At 49.8% G+C, this 17,504-nt stretch overlaps 1 pseudogene; it reads left to right on the forward strand.

Annotated features, from left to right (window-relative positions):
* The first annotated feature begins 13,079 nt into the window (after positions 1–13,079).
* On the forward strand, positions 13,080–17,162 carry LOC109773199 (uncharacterized; annotated as a pseudogene).
* The last annotated feature ends 342 nt before the right edge of the window (positions 17,163–17,504 follow it).

Below are 17,504 nucleotides of genomic sequence, written 5' to 3' on the forward strand. Positions count from 1 at the left end.
GAGGACATGTGCCCCGATAGCCCACAGCGGACGCAAAGAGGCTCCTTGGTGCAGTCTTGACGGCGATGGACTTCCCCAAAGCAACGGAAACAGAGGCCGTTAGTGTCATCGTGTCGGTTTTTTTAATTTTGTATGCTGGGAAAAGTCGACTAGAAAGAATTCAGAGCAACCGTACACCTCAACAACGTACATCATCAGCCACTGGAATATCTTAACTTGCATCAGAATGTGCTGTTAGAAGGGATAGAGGGATTGGTGGAATAGTTCGTTGTATTGCTTGAGCCTCGTGGGCATATATATAGGAGTACAATCATCTACTTGGAGTACAAGACAAGCCAGAACAAATCCTAGTCTATCTCGTCTTTCCTAATAAACATTATACTCAACATCCCCCTGCAGTCACAACGGTAGCGACGCAGACGGTGAGACTGGAGAAGAATCCGAAGGCGGACACCCCCCCCCTAGTCGTAACGGTCGACGCATCGCGGAGTCGTGACTGGAGTGGCAACCGACGAGGTTGCTCAAGCAAGGCGGTAGCCCTTTGTGCCATTTGTCGATGTAGCCGAGAGCGTGGGTGGTGGAGCCGTGGTCGAGGTAGCCATGCGAAGAATGCCGTGGTCGATGTCGAGTCGGGGTAGCCGGTGTCGAGGAAGTCGCCATGGTATCTATCGCAAGTCGATCCTAAACCCTGGCCGCCACCGCTTCGTCACCTGCGCGCCGCCCCCGAGGCGGTCGGCCTCCATGACTGCCACCGGGGGCCGCGCCGGCCGTACCTAGGGTTCGTCCGCCGGCCGTGTTGGCCGGCTGCCCTAGAAAGTCTTTTTTCCCCGATCCTTTGATCCGGGTTTTCTCTCTCTCGCTAGTCGCTTTGATCGGCGTCTACTTTTTGGTTTTCCGGTCTATGTGATCCGGTTTGCGTCGCCCACCGCCGCCGTCGACCCCATGCGCCTCTACTCCAACACCGGCGCGATTGGCCGCCTTCTTCTTGGACTCGGCGGCCTCGCGCGTCGTCCGCGCGTCTGCCCGTCGGTCGCCCCGACTCGGCGGCCTCGCGTGTCGGCCTGCCGGTCGCCTAGACCCGGTGGCCTCGCGTCATGCGGCGGCCCTTCACCGCCGCCGTTCGCGCGACGGCCCGCCCGTCAATCTACGCCGGCCGTCCCCGCCCTGCTCCGACCGGGACTCCTGCATCACCCCGACCCGGCGGCCTCGCGCCATGCGGCGGCGGCCAATCATAGCCGCCCGCCGCCGCCGGCTTCATCTCGGACTCCGCCGCCACCGTGCCTCCATCGAGCGGCGTCCCCGACCTCGCGCGCGATCGGATTGATCACCCGCCCGCCGCCGCGATCCGCCTCATCTACGCCGTGCGACCGACCTGGCCCGTCGGTTGCGCGCGCCTCCGCAGGTCCCGTGAAGATCGTCCCCGAGTTCAGCGCGCCTCTCCACCGATCGAGTATCGGGCTGCCGCTACATCGCCCCGTCGGGCTGCAGCGCCGCCGCCCCGTGGTTCTTCTCCCGGCTGCACCGACCCGCGTCACCGCTGCGTGGCCCTTCGGGCCGTAGTGCAGCGGCCCGCGGTCCCCCGCCGCCCCGAGGGCGTCCGCTCTAGGCCGTCCTGTGGCTGCATCGATGCTCGCGCCGCCGCTACGTCGCCCCGTCGGGCCGTAGCGAGCGTGGCACGCGGTCCACGCCGCCGTCCCGGGGCCGTCCCCGCGGTTGCACCGACTCGCGAACCGCCGTTGTGTCGCCCCTTCGGGCCGCAGCGTCGCGGCCCGCGGTCCCCGCCGTCGCCCCGAGGTCTTCCCGCCGTCGCCCTGACCCGCCTGCCGCCGCTGCGTCGCCCCTTCGGGCCATAGCGCCGCGGCCCCCGGTCCACTTCGTCGTCCACGCGCGTTGACTTCCCGTGGTATGCGTTGCGCCGCCTCCCTTGGCGCGGGACCGCCGCCGTCCGCGCCGGTCTTCGTCATGCTGTCGGGTTCTTTGCCTACTTCGAGCACCGCCGCCGCCACCGTCAGGCCGCCGCCGCCGCTCTTCTTTGGCCGCCGCCGCGGCTACCTTCGTAGCCGCCGCCGCCGCCCGTCCACCCCCTTCGTTTTCGTCCAAGCACCAGCCCGGCGCCAGCGTCGCCGTCATCTACCCCGACCACTTCATCTACTTCGACCACCGTTGGTGACATCGGCCCCGCGCCGATGGACGCCGCAATCGTCGTCGAGTTCTTCTCTGCTAGCCCCTCCGAGTTCTCCAACATGGCGTACAACTCGTGCAGGTCCCTCGTCTACGCATGCCCGGTGCTGGCAACACCGATGCGTGCCTTCATCCACAATGTGTCCCCGGGCCTGGCAAGCCTGGTCGGCGCTTCGTCAACTTCATCTTCGTCCGTCTACGCATGCCCGGTGCTGGCAACACTGGTGCGTGCCTTCGTCCACGATGTGTCCCCGGGCTTGGAAACCCCGCCGCGACGCGTCGTCAACAACATTTTCTTCCCGGCGCACCCCTACTTCGACACCACTGCGCCCATGCTAACTCGGCGCCCCCTTGCGCCCGCGGCTCCACTGCGACTTCCTCGACACCGGCCACCCCGACTCAACATCGACCACGGCATTCTTCGCACGGCTACCTCGACCACGGCTACACCACCCATGCTCTCGGCTACATCGACAAACGGCACAAAGGGCTACCGCCTGCTTGAGCAACCTCGTCGGTTTCCACTCCAGCCATGACTCCGCGATGCGTCGACCGTTATAATTGTGGGGGGTGTCCATCGGTTTGCCTTCGGATTCTTCTCCAGTCTCGCCGTCTGCGTCGCTACCGTTGTGACTGCGGGGGGATGTTGAGTAACGTGATTGTATTAGGAAACATAGGTTAGACTAGGAAATATTCTGGCTTGCCTTGTACTCCAAGTAGATCATGTACTCCTATATATATGCCCACGAGGCTCAAGTAATACATCGAACTATTCCACCAATCCTCCCCGGGGCAAGGCTCGGGGAAAAGACTCTCTAGGGCAGCCGGTCAACACGACCGGCGAACGAACCCTAGGTACGGGCGGCGCGGCCCCCGGCGGCGGTCATGGAGGCCGACCGCCCCGTGGGCGGCGCGGGTGCGGAAGCGGCGGCGGCTAGGGTTTAGGATCGACTTGCGATAGATACCATGTTAGAAGGGAGAGGGGGATTGGTGGAATAGTTCGTTGTATTGCTTGAGCCTCGTGGGCATATATATAGGAGTACAATCATCTACTTGGAGTACAAGACAAGCCAGAACAAATCCTAGTCTATCTCGTCTTTCCTAATAAACATTATACTCAACATGTGCAAAACCAAAAGGGGAAAACATCAACAATAGCCAAAACTTTGGAATTCTCCCTCGCAAAGAAAAGTAGTACTGTGGAACTCCAATAACTGCATGCTTGTGAACAGTTGTTCTGACCTGCCGTCATTTTCCTTCCTATATTTTCCCATCACCCCCGATCATCATCGGAATTGCTGGCTGGCTACTGGCCATGTACGTATACGTTCCGTCTGGAAGCAAGTCAGAGGGGGGAAATGGGGCTGATCATTAGCTTTGTGCGCCACTGGACAAGGAGAGAATTCCTTATTTGGCCTTTTCTTAAAATTTGCATCCCTTTTTGGCCCAAGAAACTTCTTTCTTTTCTTTTTAACACTTAAACTTTATTTTGTTCCCTACATGACACATTCATCCATTTTTTCATCCGGCGATGTGAAATAGCATGTACAAAGACAATTTTACCCCTGGTGATAGTATGTCGCCAAGAAAGGGAAGACAAGGAGCGCGAATATGTTGAGATCTCACGTTCAAATATTCATATCCACCACTGCCCAACTTGTCGCGTTGCAGCTTGATCCCGCGGGAGCCCGCATGACGTGCATCCGGTTCGGGGTCCTGACGCTAGCCTCTTCCTCCTCACCACCACGCCCGTGACGTGTAGTTGGCTTTTAAAACGCTAGACCAAATCACCCAGTTGCTCACGCACGATACGCGCAAAGCTAGCTCAAGAAGCACGCTAGCTAGCACCTCGATTGATTTTGCCTGGAACAGTGCATTGTGCACGCACGTCTAGCCGGCGTGTCACGTGCGTACGCGACCAGTGGAAGCTAACTCTTAATTGATCGGATCGATTCAATTTCGACGGAATACTCTCGTAACTTATACGCTACAGTAGAGGCTGAATGGGTTGTCACTGTTCCATTCATCATATTATTATTAGCCCCCTGTAATATATTTTATGATTAGTCATATAGTACTTTTAGTTTTTGTTTATTCAACCACGACAAAATGTACCACATTACTTCTATGTTTGCTTGTGAATAACCTGGTCACAGACAACACTAGGGATAAAATAAACACTAGGGATAAAATAGTCCTTTTAGGTCAGACTTACCGCCATTACTAGCCAAAACTAACGAAAATGTCACGTAGGGAACAAAATAAAGTTTCTGTGTCAAAAAGGGAAGAAAGAAGTTTTTTGAACCAAAAAGGAAAGCAAATTTTAAGAAAAGGCCAAATCAGGAATTCTCTCCTGAATAAGAAGGGCGCGATGCTCGGCTGGCCCTCGATCGGCGATCACTCACTCGTGCTTGCAGCTCACGCCCAGCTGCCCGTGTACGTACGTTTTCTCGCTTCGCCTGCGCGCCACCCTCCTCTGGTTCGAACGAGCGAACGGTCGTAAAAAAATCACGAAGAAGCCCGTGTAGACTGAGCCTGTCGTGGTTATAAATAGAGACGCCGCCCGTGAAGGATTAGTGATCGAACTAATCATCGTTGTAGAGACGCCGCCCGTGACGTATCCAACCTGGGCATGGCATGGCACGGGCCTCCTCTCCTCGATCCATGGGTGCGTGCATGACATTGGCATCAAGTAGCTAGGCTATGCTTATCACGGGATAATGATATACTCCTGCATCGAGATTAGTCCAAGCCGGCCAACTAGTGGCGCCCGCCGGAACTGATAAGGACGCCACGTCACACACACGCGCCGGCCCAGATGAAGGAACCAACAAGTTGTCGCGAGTCGAACGATCGGGGCGGCAACATAGCCCATGAATGATCGCGTCATCACGCATAGTGAGATTATTATGCGCGGCCGATCGAGCATCAAGCGTTCCTAATTGAGAAGACATGTGGTGTAGGCGTGCCGTATGCGTTTATAGAGATGAGTGTATGTTAGACTTGTGACGCGTTTATCTAAGGTTCTTCTATGTAAAAGGGTCATCTCCCTACTTTGTATCGTTCGGACATATATTTTTGTTTTTTTTGTTTTTAGAAAAGAAGGAGGACCCCCGGCCTCTGCATCTAGACGATGCATGCAGCCACTTTAGTAATTATTCACACAAAACTTTATAAAGTCATACAACAGTAAGACTAAAGCCACCGTCTAGGCAACATCTGTCGCTACTCCTATCCAGTTGATAAAGGGATGCTGGTAGTCTGGGCCTAATACCAAATAGACCTCGCAGCCAAACCTAACATCTAAGACTTGAGGTCCCAACCAGGACACCTGTCGGGTATGGGGCACCCACCAGTCCGGCGAACTCCTCAACCAGGACGCCTGCCGGGTATAAGGCCGCCGCAGCCACCTGCCACCAATCCATCTTCAGTGTTGTACTGTTGCATCTACCTTGCCCGGTCTAGCTACCGTCGACGCCACCACGACGCGAGACAACACCACCATCATGTGCTCGTCCATCATCACACGCCCACCAGCGAGACCCCGCTACTCCATGCCGCCGAGACCCGCCGTCATCGACGCAAGAGAAGGCACGCCACACCACCTCACGCCTCTTCCATCCGGCGCCGCTCCACAAACGATGCCCCCAATAGGGAACACGACACCGCAGCGCCGCCATCGTCTGATCCGGCGATCTTAGGATTTCTTCCGGAGCGGCACGAGCAGGTTGACGATGCCTTCATCAAGGTAACGACGTAGACGCCGCCATCGCCGGCCATGACCAGAGTCGGCTCGGTTTTCACCGGCAAGTATGTCTCCCCAACTCGCCGCCGGTGCTAATAGTGGGATCCAAGATCCGTCACTACCAGCCTGGCCAACCGCCTTCGGTGGAGAAGGCAGCCACCACCACCATGTCCGGGCCAGGAGACCCGGACGTCCTCGTGCCGCGAAGATTACCCAGGGGGGATCCCCTCTTGCCGTTGTCGAGATGAGGCGCAGCCGCAGTGTATCTCGATCTAAACCCCTCGGGGCCAGATCAGATCTCATCGCAGCCAAGATCGCATCCGCCAACGGCCGCCGGAGATCTCCTGGCCACCGCCAACCCACTGCGCACTGCCGTTGGAGGAGGAGGGAGATGGACGCTGCTGCCCCCACGCGTTATCGTCGGCCGAGGACTGCGCCGCCGCCGCGCCTCACCACAGGGGCTTCGCCCCGCGGCGTCCTCAACGACGGCGGCGGTAGTGGGAGGCGATGGAGGGGGAGGGCTGAGGGCGCTGTGGACGGGGACTCCCCGGGGGCGGCGCGGCGCCGCCGCCTCGGGGGAGAGAGGTTGCAAGATGTTGGATATTTTTGTGTTTGCATTTTTATCTATAAAGCGAGGCAAGAGTCGAAAAGTGCGGACGGTGAACAGGTGCATCAGCTGATTTAAAAGAAACACAGAAAATATAGAATTATTTTGTACAAACACAAATACAATAACGTTCACGGAAATTTTTATAGCAATATACTTTCATTTGTGGCATAGACAATAAATATGTATGTGAAAATGGGCCTTTTATGGTTGTTGGGCTGGAATCGTTTTTTGTGCAGCTTGTAAATCGTAACATTTTTGGACGAAATTTTACATATCTGTCGTGGATATGTACAAGTTTTCACATATAAATTTTCATTTTTTTACTTAAAAATATCATTTTTGAATTATTTAAAGTAAAGTCCTCCAATGCACCTGTCCACCAAAACTCCGCTCTCGGCAAGAGCCTGTTTTGGGAGAAAAGACAACGATGAGTGTTTGATCGTTTTTAAGTTTTTTTTTTTTTGAAAATGAGTATTCAGTTCTTCTTTTTTAGTATACCAGATACTCCTATAGTCCTATAGTACATACGATTGCTATCAATGATTTTCTTCTCCTTCATGGGAGCCAACCAAATGCCAATAATTGGGCGCGTATGATTGGCTCAGCTCCACCTCTCTCTCTCTCTCTCTCTCTCTCTCTCTCTCTCTCTCTCTCTCTCTCTCTCTATATATATATATATATATATATATATATATATATATATATATACATACATCTCTCTCTCTCCCCCTCTCTCGTTTTCATGTCATGTCATGAATAATCAAACCTTTTACTCATTTGCCTTTCTGGATATCCTTTTCGTTGTGTACGTGCCCACTTATCCACTAAACAATGCCCACACCTTGCAATTCCTTAGGTACTCTTATATTATGAGGGATGGGATCACATGACAATTTAGTCTTTTACATACAGAGGAGTGCACAAAAAAAGAACCATGGAACAAATTCAAAGATCAATTTTGGATTCAAAGTCGGACAACAAAAACAGTTTGGATAAAAGAAGAGTTCATCTCGTCGATATGCCTTCGCGTCAGAGCATATTTCAGATACTCCCGTTCATGTATTATGATTTTTTTTTTTTTGCGAATGATGTATTATGATTCTCTCGCTCATCATCACATCGAAAGCTCCATCACCATCCTATTCCTATCCGTTACCCTAGACTTTGCTTAGGGGAGGCGATGCTACTGATGCTTAGTCAGCATAAAAGCAAGAGGCGACTTTCAGCACTGCAAGTAAGCTAGTTAGACTATTTTAGTTAACTTGGGTTCAGAGGAAACAAAATCTGTGGCCTGTCATGCTAGCTTAGCTGCAACATGCATGTGCACTCCAGTCTCTCTGCATGAAAAGTCACAAGAAAGTAAATATTATCTCGGCGACCCAAAATTTTGCTGCATGCGTTTCTCTAAAAATAATTGAGCTGCACGCCACACACTTCTGATCTGATCTGAATGATCATGCATGCATGCTTGCATGTTCCTACACGAAGTGGCAGAACGTACTTGAAGCTTGAAGCTTGGATCACTAGTAGCTTGTTGCTTCACCTGGTCATCATCTCCATCTCTCGATCAAATTAATTCACTAACCTTAATTTGGCACTTACGTCACCGCGTTAAGCAAAATCTTAAGCTCCGTCGACACTGTAGCACGGAATATGGGATTAAGACGAAGTGCTGGAGCTGTACCTTGCTTTGCAGGACCTATTTAGTTGGCCAATCTGTTCTCGAGCAGTTGCTCTTTATCAAACAAATTAAACCTCCCTGCAGCATTAACTTTTCCTAGTTCATTAGTTAAAGAACTACTTCAGCTTCTTGGTGGTCAGAGAGTACGTAGTAGTGCCCATCTGGGAGACGCCTGGATATTTTTTACTAGAATGGATCATGGAAGAGTCATGGAGAAATCTAAGTACAGGCTCACCTACTGGAAAATCTTAGTGGCACTAGTGCAGTAAAATAACTGCCCCTTCATGTTGCAGAATGCATGTGCTATGTTCATGTGTGACATTCAGATACAGTAACTGCATACCTGCATAGTCCATGACTCCTCAACGTTACTGACACCATGCTTGTTAACAATGCAAGTGGTACCTTAACCTGTGAATACACTGGCATCCAGGGCTACTAAATATTGCATCACAAGAGCACTTTTGCAGCAAGAAACCTAGCTAGGAATAGTTGGTACGTACTTGGGACTGCATCTGTTAGTTATTGGTACAGTACTCCTATCTAGCTAGAAGCAGCAGCACCATGTCCATCAATCACATCTGCTCAGCTAGCTGCAGCTAAGTGCCCAAGTACTTGTGCTGCAGGTATGTGTGGTAGGGCAGCAGGGACCGGTAGTTGAGCAGCTGATGCATAACCTAGTAGTGCTGGACAGCTTAGTGCTGATAATCCCCGTGACCTTATGAATTACACTTCTTCTTCGGTACAACCCCCTAAATACAACAACGGCTGAGATCGCTCCATACCCCTTCATTAAAAAGGGTAGGATCGTCTTATCAAAAAAAGCCGCCGCCCGCGGGACGGGGATGTACCCGCGTCCTGTCGTGTACAGCGAGTGCACGTACACGCGCCCGCCCGTCTACGTGGTGTGTCGGGTCGTCTACGTACGACGACCAGCTGTCGTGGTCAAAGGAAAAAAAACACGTCGCTAGGACGGTTGCATAGCGTCAGTCAAGGGACGGTTCCCGAGGCGGCCGCCGCCCCCGATGCGCCATTAAGGCCGGCGTTAAGCCGGTGCGTCGGTCACCTACCGCCGCCCCGCCCCGACGTTAAATCGCCCCCACCTTCCCGTCTGCCTCCCCAACCCCCGCTCACCTCACCCACCGACGCCATCCACCAGACGCGTCGTCTGCCTCCCCCACGTCCTTCTCGGCGGCATCCATGGCGTCCGGCGGCAGCGGTGGCACGGACGGCCGTGGCGGCGCGTGGCCGACGAGCCTGGGCACGCCGGACACGGACGAGCTCATCCGGCTCGGGCTGATGGTGCCGCCGGGCTGCCGTCTGCCGCACATCTTCCACATCACCACCGACGGGTACCCGACGAGGGGGCCCGGCGCGACGCCGGAAGAGCTCCGCCGGTACGAGGGCGGCCGCTGGAATATTGCTGGCCGTACAAGGTTTTGGACGTGCAAGGACTTCTCGAAGGTCGTCGCCCAGGCTCGTCGGGATTCGGAGACGGGCGGCCTGTCGTCTGCCCCGCGCCACTCGCCGTCTGCCCCGCGTCGGCCCTGCCGTCCCCCTCCGGTGGCCACGCCGTCCCCAAGCTCCTCCCGCCGTCTGGTGCCCACGCTCGCCGGGCCCGCCGCCCCTCCCACCGTCGAGATCCCGCCGGAGCAATCCGCGCTGCGCGAGGACGGCGACCCGGACGACTGCCCCGGCTACCTCATCGCCCTACGGGCATCGCAGGCAGAAGCGGCGGCGGCGGCAGAGGCCAGAGAGGCCGCCGAGCTGCAGGCGGCACTGGACGCCGCGGCGGCTATGGCGGCGGTTGCAGAGGCCGCCGAGCTGCAGGCGGCACTGGATGCGGCGGCGGCTACGGGTGCGGTGCAGGCACCGGCGCAGGCGGCTCCGGTGGAGAACGACGCCGTCGACTGGGACGACGCCGGGAAGAGCAGCAACGATGACGACGGTGACGGCGGTGCGGGCAGGCGAGATCGTGGACCTCGCCGCGTCCGACGACGACGAGTAGATTAGGTTTAGATTAGGTCCTGTTTTGTTTAATTAATTTAGATTAGGTCCTTTTATGTTTAATTAAGTTTCGTTATGTTCGAATGTAAAATGAACCCTTTGTCGTAAGGTTTAATGAACTATCCTTATGTTTGAATGAATTTTAGATGCAAATTACTATGAAATATTCTGAAAATGTTTTTAAATTTTGAATCATTATGTAAAATAGAAGTTAGCGAAAAGAAATTAAAACATATCCGATTCTCTTGAAGGCTCCTCCTGCCGCCATTAAAATACTACAGCAACACACACCTTTCATCTGTGTCGATCGATTCGTCACCATATCGATAGCATGTAGAATCGCCAAAAATACAGCCACAAACGCATTTGTCTAGTTTTAGAATATTTTAAAAAGTTGGACATTTATAGAAAAAAAGTTGATCATTTCGAATGAGAGAAAATGGATGTCATCATTTTAAATCAAGATTTATAAAACAATTCATTGATTAAAGAAATAAGCCGTACTATCTTATAGACTCTGACAATTCAAAGTGCATGAAAAAAAAGATAGAAAATAGAAAAATTGAAAGACACGAAAATCGACGTGTGAAAAATGTTTGCGTCACGTCCGGGGACTATTGTAGGTTTTTTTGGCATACATGCTTGCCATGGTCAATGTAGCCCGTGAAGAAAATGTGAGACCGTTTGGCGGATGCAAAGAGGAGATATGCAAGGGGGGTCCGTTCCCCCCTTACGGAAACCACTGCCTTCCACATGAATTTGGCGTGTGTGCTTGCCATGGTCATTGTAGCACGTGAAAAAAAGAGCCTGTTTGGCGGATGCGAAGGAGAGGCGTACGACCGAGGGCCCCCTCCGCCCATACCGAAACCACCGCCTTCCACTCCAAGTACCTGAGCGGTTTCACGGAATGGACCCAACTTTTGCCAGCGCGTGTGGGGCCCCACCCGGGCACCCCACGCCAAAAATGAACGAAATCCGACAACGAACGCACGTTGCGTCACGTCCGGGCAGTATTTTAGTGGTTTTCGGCCCAGAAAATCGTAGAAAATCCATACAGTGTCGAAACTCGAAAAAATTTGGCGTGCGCGCTTGCCACGGTCATTGTAGCACGTGAAAAAAAACTGAGCCCGTTTGGCGGATGCGAAGGAGAGGCGTACGACCGAGGGCCCCCTCCGCCCATACCGAAACCACCGCCTTCCACACCAAGTACCTGAGCGGTTTTACGGAATGCACCCAACTTTTGCCAGCGCGTGTGGGGCCCCACCCGGGCACCCCACGCCAAAAATGAACGAAATCCGACAACGAATGCACGATGCGTCACGTCCGGGCAGTATTTTAGGGGTTTTCGGCCTAGAAAATCATAGAAAATCCATACAGTGTCGAAACTCGATAAAATTTGGCGTGCGTGCTTGCCACAGTCATTGTAGCACGTGAAAAAAAATGAGCCCGTTTGGCGGATGCGAAGGAGAGGCGTACGACCGAAGGCCCCCTCCGCCCATACCGAAACCACTGCCTTCCACACCAAGTACCTGAGCGGTTTCACGGAATGCACCCAACTTTTGCCAGCGCATGTGGGACCCCACCCGGGCACCCCACGCCAAAAATGAACGAAATCCGACAACGAACGCACGTTGTGTCACGTCCGGGCAGTATTTTAGGGGTTTTCGGCCCAGAAAATCGTAGAAAATCCATACAGTGTCGAAAATCGAAAAAATTTGGCGTGTGTGCTTGCCACGGTCATTGTAGCACGTGAAAAAAATGAGCCCGTTTGGCGGATGTGAAGGAGAGGCGTACGACCGAGGGCCCCCTCCGCCCATACCGAAACCACCGCCTTCCACACCAAGTACCTGATCGGTTTCACGGAATGCACCCAACATTTGCCAGCGTGTGTGGGGCCTCACCCGGGCACCCCACGCCAAAAATGAATGAAATACAATGAACGCACGTTGCGTCACGTCCGGGCAGTATTTTAGGAGTTTTCGGCCTAGAAAATCGTAAAAAATCCGTACAGTGTCGACACTCGAAAAAATTTGGCGTGCGTGCTTGCCACGGTCATTGTAGCATGTGAAAAAAAAAAATGATCCCGTTTGGCGGATGCGAAGGAGAGGTGTACGACTGAGTGCCCCCTCCGCCCATACCGAAACCACCGCCTTCCACACCAAGTACCTGAGCGGTTTCACGGAATGCACCCAACTTTTGCCAGCGCGTGTGGGGCCCCACCCAGGCACCCCACGCCAAAAATGAATGAAATCCGACAACGAACACACGTTGCGTCACGTCCGGGCTGTATTTTAGGGGTTTTCGGTCCAGAAAATCGTAGAAAATCCATACAATGTCGAAACTCGAAAAAATTTGACGTGCGTGCTTGCCACGGTCATTTTGCACGTGAAAAAAATAAGCCCGTTCGATTAAGTTAAAAAAATTAGCCCGTTCGATTAAGTTAAAAAAATGAGCCCGTTCGATTAAGTTAAAAAAATGAGGCCGTCTATCTAAAAAGAAAATAAAAAACGCCATGCGTCTCTCTAACCGACGCGCATGCGTTCATGGGGCCGTCCCACTAACAACGCCACCGCAATCAACGCTCGGGCGACGTCCTTAGCCGACGTGCATGCAAACATACCTTCTATCTCGTCTAACTTTCCGCCAGCTCGTCTCGCCGCCGCCGCGATCTACACATACTGCCGACGTACGCCGCCCGTCGCCCCACTGTCCAAACGTCGCCGGTGCGCCCGCGCCGGCCTGCCTGCCCTGACCCGTCGCCGTCTCTACGCCGCCGGTGCCTCTCCCACCGTTGCCGTCGTGTAAGTTTTTTTGTGTCTGTGTTTTTTATACGAAGAAGGTCATAGCAGTACCATGGTATGTGACAGAAAACTATTTCATGCAGTATGAATATCGACGGTGTGATTCCATGTTCTGTTGAAAAGTGGGTTTGTCTAGTTGACAGACTGTCACCAAGTCAGAAATTCAGGTTTTATGAAACAGATATGCAGGGCATGTTCAAAATACCATCGATAAAGATGCGTGATTTTTTGCTTTATTTTTTACTCCAAGGTTACAATCCAAGTAGCAAAAAATTCATGGTCCAAGAGAGTTCTGGAAGTACTGCTGGAAGTAAAGGCCTTATTTCACTAAGGCCTGATGATGAGTACTCCATATTTGGTTGGAAAAACAATGGAGTGGATGTTTTTGGTTTTCTTAGTACAGAAGGAGAAAAAGCAACCAAAAAAATACCAGTTAGTTTTGTTAACAAAAAAATGGTAAGATCATGATTGATGATCTGATCGAAAAGATTGTGAGGAATAAGACCACGGACAATGACTTTATTCGGATGACGTTTCTAGTTCTCTTAGGAACTATAATTGCACCAGTGTCTCATGAATACGTTCCGAAGAAGTACTATGCCTTAGTGCAAAGGGATAATTAGATTTATGCACCTAGTTGTGTCACACTCGTCTGTTTTACCCCTAATTTCCAAAAGTCACCGGTTCTGTCCAAGTCACTTTGCTCCTCTTACGCTTTTGCCCTTTGACCGTTTGACCATCAGTTTGAAAACTTCATAACTAATTCATACTAAATCAGAAAAATGCAAATAAGATACCAAAATGTTCAGAAAAACATCACATATATGTCAGTGTCATTTGCATTCATGAAAAAAGTTTTGGAAAGTGCACATCCAAGTTTTAGCTCTTTTGATACCACCATGAATAGTAAAATCTAAAAAAATTCAAAAAAATAAAAAAAATATGGTGGCAAAGAACGACAAATGTTCCAAGTGCTTGTCAAGTTTCATCAGGGAACGACATTCGTGGAAGTCATGGCAAAAAAATAATCTATTTTGGAGTGCTGATTGTTTTTTTGCTAAGGCACCCACGAAGCTCATTCCCTGATGAAACTTGGCAAGCACTTCAAACATTTGTCATTCTTTGCCACCAAATTTGTTTTTGGATTTTTTGAATTTTTTAGATTTTACTATTGATGGTGGTAGCATAAGAGCTAAAACTCGGATGGGCACTTTCAAACACTTTTTTTCATGAATGCAAATGACACTGACATATAGGTGATGTTTTTTCGAATATTTTGGTATCTTATTTGCATTTTTCTGATTTAGTATGAATTAGTTATGAAGTTTTCAAACTGACGGTCAAACGGTCAAAGGGCAAAAGCATAAGAGGAGCGAAGTGACTTGGACAGAAGCGGTGACTTTTGGAAATTAGGGGTAAAACAGCCGAGTGGGACACAACTAGGGGCATAAATCTAATTATCCCTAGTGCAAAATATTAAGTTGATAAGGAAGTTCAACTGGAATGCATTCACTTCGCGATTCTGTTTGTCGAAGATTGGCAAGCTTCTGCAGGACGGCCATGTTAGGCAGTGGCCACAGGGGAACCTGGCCCTTTTGCAAGTACGTTCTTTTTATTAATTTTAACATTTTTCTTATATAATGTTATCGAAGAACATGTTATTTAATTAGTTTATGTGTTTTGCAGTACCTATACTGGGAGAAGGTGCAACCAGTCATCGGTCCAAAATATGATCCGTTGGCATTGTTGAGCCCACTGATGAGGAACTGGACGGAAGATATGGCTGTGAGAAGAGACAAATACGACTATGAATATGGTCGTGGTGTTGGGATGGTAATCCGAGTAATCTTGTTTTGTTTTACATTTATGAAATAAAAGTAAGTGTTGATATGATTTGTATGTATAATTCTCTTGTTACATTTGTAGATTGATGACAACATTACATAGGAGTACAGGCTGAAAAAAATTGGAGAAGAAGAAGCTGAAAAAACTAAGAAATCTAGTACCAAAAAATCTAACGTTACTGGAAGGAGGAAAGAGGGCAGTACCTCGGAGGCTTCGAGCCAGAAGCCTACTATGGACCGGATTTTGAGTGAGATTAATGAGCTTTGGAAGGAAATGCTTCGTTTGCCGGAGTTATGTGCACAGGTAACACTTGAGCATGTCACTTTAATGTCCATCACTTTATTGAAGAACTAAGATGAAATGTTTTCTTGCAGAGGATGATTGAGAAACTGAACAAAACCGGTGTCTTCTACAAACCTGGTAACCTCGAAGAAGAAGAGAATCTATACGGAGGCATTAATGAGTCTGGAAACGATGGTGAATTTCCGGAAAAAGAGTTTGTATATCAGAAAGATGATTCAGACCAGTTCCGTACACCTTCCAAAATGAATTTGCAAAAGGATGATGACGGCGTTGATGTAACTTCTCATGAAAACACACCTTTTTACTGCAAACCTGAGTACATGGATAGTTTCAAGGGTGATATGGATAATCCTATCGAAGTACCAGAAGTATCAGATGAAAAAGCGGCCTCATCTTTAGGGACGGACGAGATCGCATCGCATGCATCGCTTGGTTCTCAAGGAGTGGAAGAGGAAGTGGAGGAGGTTACTGGCAGGCGCAAGCGCAAAGGGTCACAACATGTCAAGTCTCCTTATGTGGTCCCTAAACCGAACAAGCGTGCAAAACGTTCTGCGAAAGGAAGTAAGTTTTTTATGTTTCTAATTGTTCTTGCGTAATAATTATTTATATAATTGCGTTTATAAGTATTTGAGTTGTGTGTTACAGAATTGTTTCAAAATGGCGGTGTTAACAAATCTAGTGATGAGTATGATGTGGTGAAAGCGTCCATCAAGTACGTGCGTGCGCATGAGTATTCACAAAAACATGCCAAAATAGAAATTTTCAATGATGGCACAGAAGATGGTCTCAGTGTGCAGAGAGCTTGTCAAATTATTAACCATGAGTGGCTAAGTGGCGACGTAAGTTAATTTCATCTATTGTATTACAATTGATTCCAAACTACCATTGTCAAATCTGACACATTATTTATAGGTAATTAATGCATACTCATCATTTTTGGCCGACAAAGTTAATGACGATCGTTTCATGTTGAAAACTTGGAGGGTACATTGGCTGCTTCACATTAGACCCGGAAAGAAGACCCCCGGTATCGACTATGAAGCAGAGTCGCATAGTAATGGACCCGTGAATAGATGTGAGGACGAGTATTTCAAAAAACCAAAGGTAAGTTTGATTGGTTACACGGTATATACATACTATAGTATGTGCTGATTGTGTTTTATGCTCGTTGTCATGCAGACTTATATTCCTCTAAACAAGGGAAACACTCACTGGGTTACTGTCGTCATGCATAGCGGGAAGAGAGAGTTTCAGGTTCTTGACTCGTTGGTGACCGGAAAACTTGACAGTGTTACTAGACAACTCGTTCAGGACCTGGTAGGTTTTAATTTCAATTGTGTATTTGGTAACATTCGTTTTGTTTACTATACTAAATGACATTCTTTCCACCATGTTAATTTTATCTTTAGAGAAAACAACTAGGAGAAGATATCCAAGAAGCAAATGCAACCGGAGTTGTGAATTATCCAGATGTGTCCACATGGCCTATTCAAATGTATGACATGCCAAAACAAAATGATGGGTGAGTTCTTACTTTGACAGAATGTCGATCCTATATGTTTAATAGATATTTAATCTTCGTAAATTGTATGCACTAGGAATTCATGTGGAATATTTCTCTCGATGCTTTCAATATTGGGATGGTGACAAATGGACAGGCTTATTTTCACAGGTACACATGTAATGTTTTTACTACGACGTACAATGTACGCTGTGCTAACACCATTTTTTTTTCAGAGGTCAATTGATGATTCGAGGGAGGTATGATAGCGCAACTTATCTTTTCGGAAAGAAACAAGCTTGATGAAGTGAAAAACAAAGTTATTCGGACATACTCTTCATTTTTGCTGCATGTGCTCCTGTTATGACATGTGCCGCTGCATATGCTACATTTTCGTCCGGATTTCTTGGCAAATGCTTTAGGTCTCTCATTTTTTGTCACATCTGGGCCACCCTTACCACGACCTCTACTGTTCTGCTTAGGTGCGCCCTTGGTGGAAACCTTTACTGGATCACAAACCAGAATATGATCTCGGTTAGGCTCAAATGGATTATTATTCACGAAGCTTCGCTGATTATCATCTTCATTCCCCTGAATGTCCTTATTCGCTATAATATCATCTAGAGCTGCCATCAACTTGTCGAATAAGAATGGATTACTGCATGCGAGATGAGATGCTTCTGCAGATTTGATGGTCAACTCACTATATCTAGCTCTGTCCTCAGCACTCGACCAACCCCACGCAAACAGATCGCTGGTGCGCTTCACGGGCAGTCCAGCTCGTGCTTTTTTTTGAGAATCTTCGCAGGACACAACACTTGGGTATCACA

Source organism: Aegilops tauschii, chromosome 2 (genome assembly GCF_002575655.3).
Source record: "Aegilops tauschii subsp. strangulata cultivar AL8/78 chromosome 2, Aet v6.0, whole genome shotgun sequence".
In the NCBI taxonomy this organism is placed as follows: Eukaryota; Viridiplantae; Streptophyta; class Magnoliopsida; order Poales; family Poaceae; genus Aegilops; species Aegilops tauschii.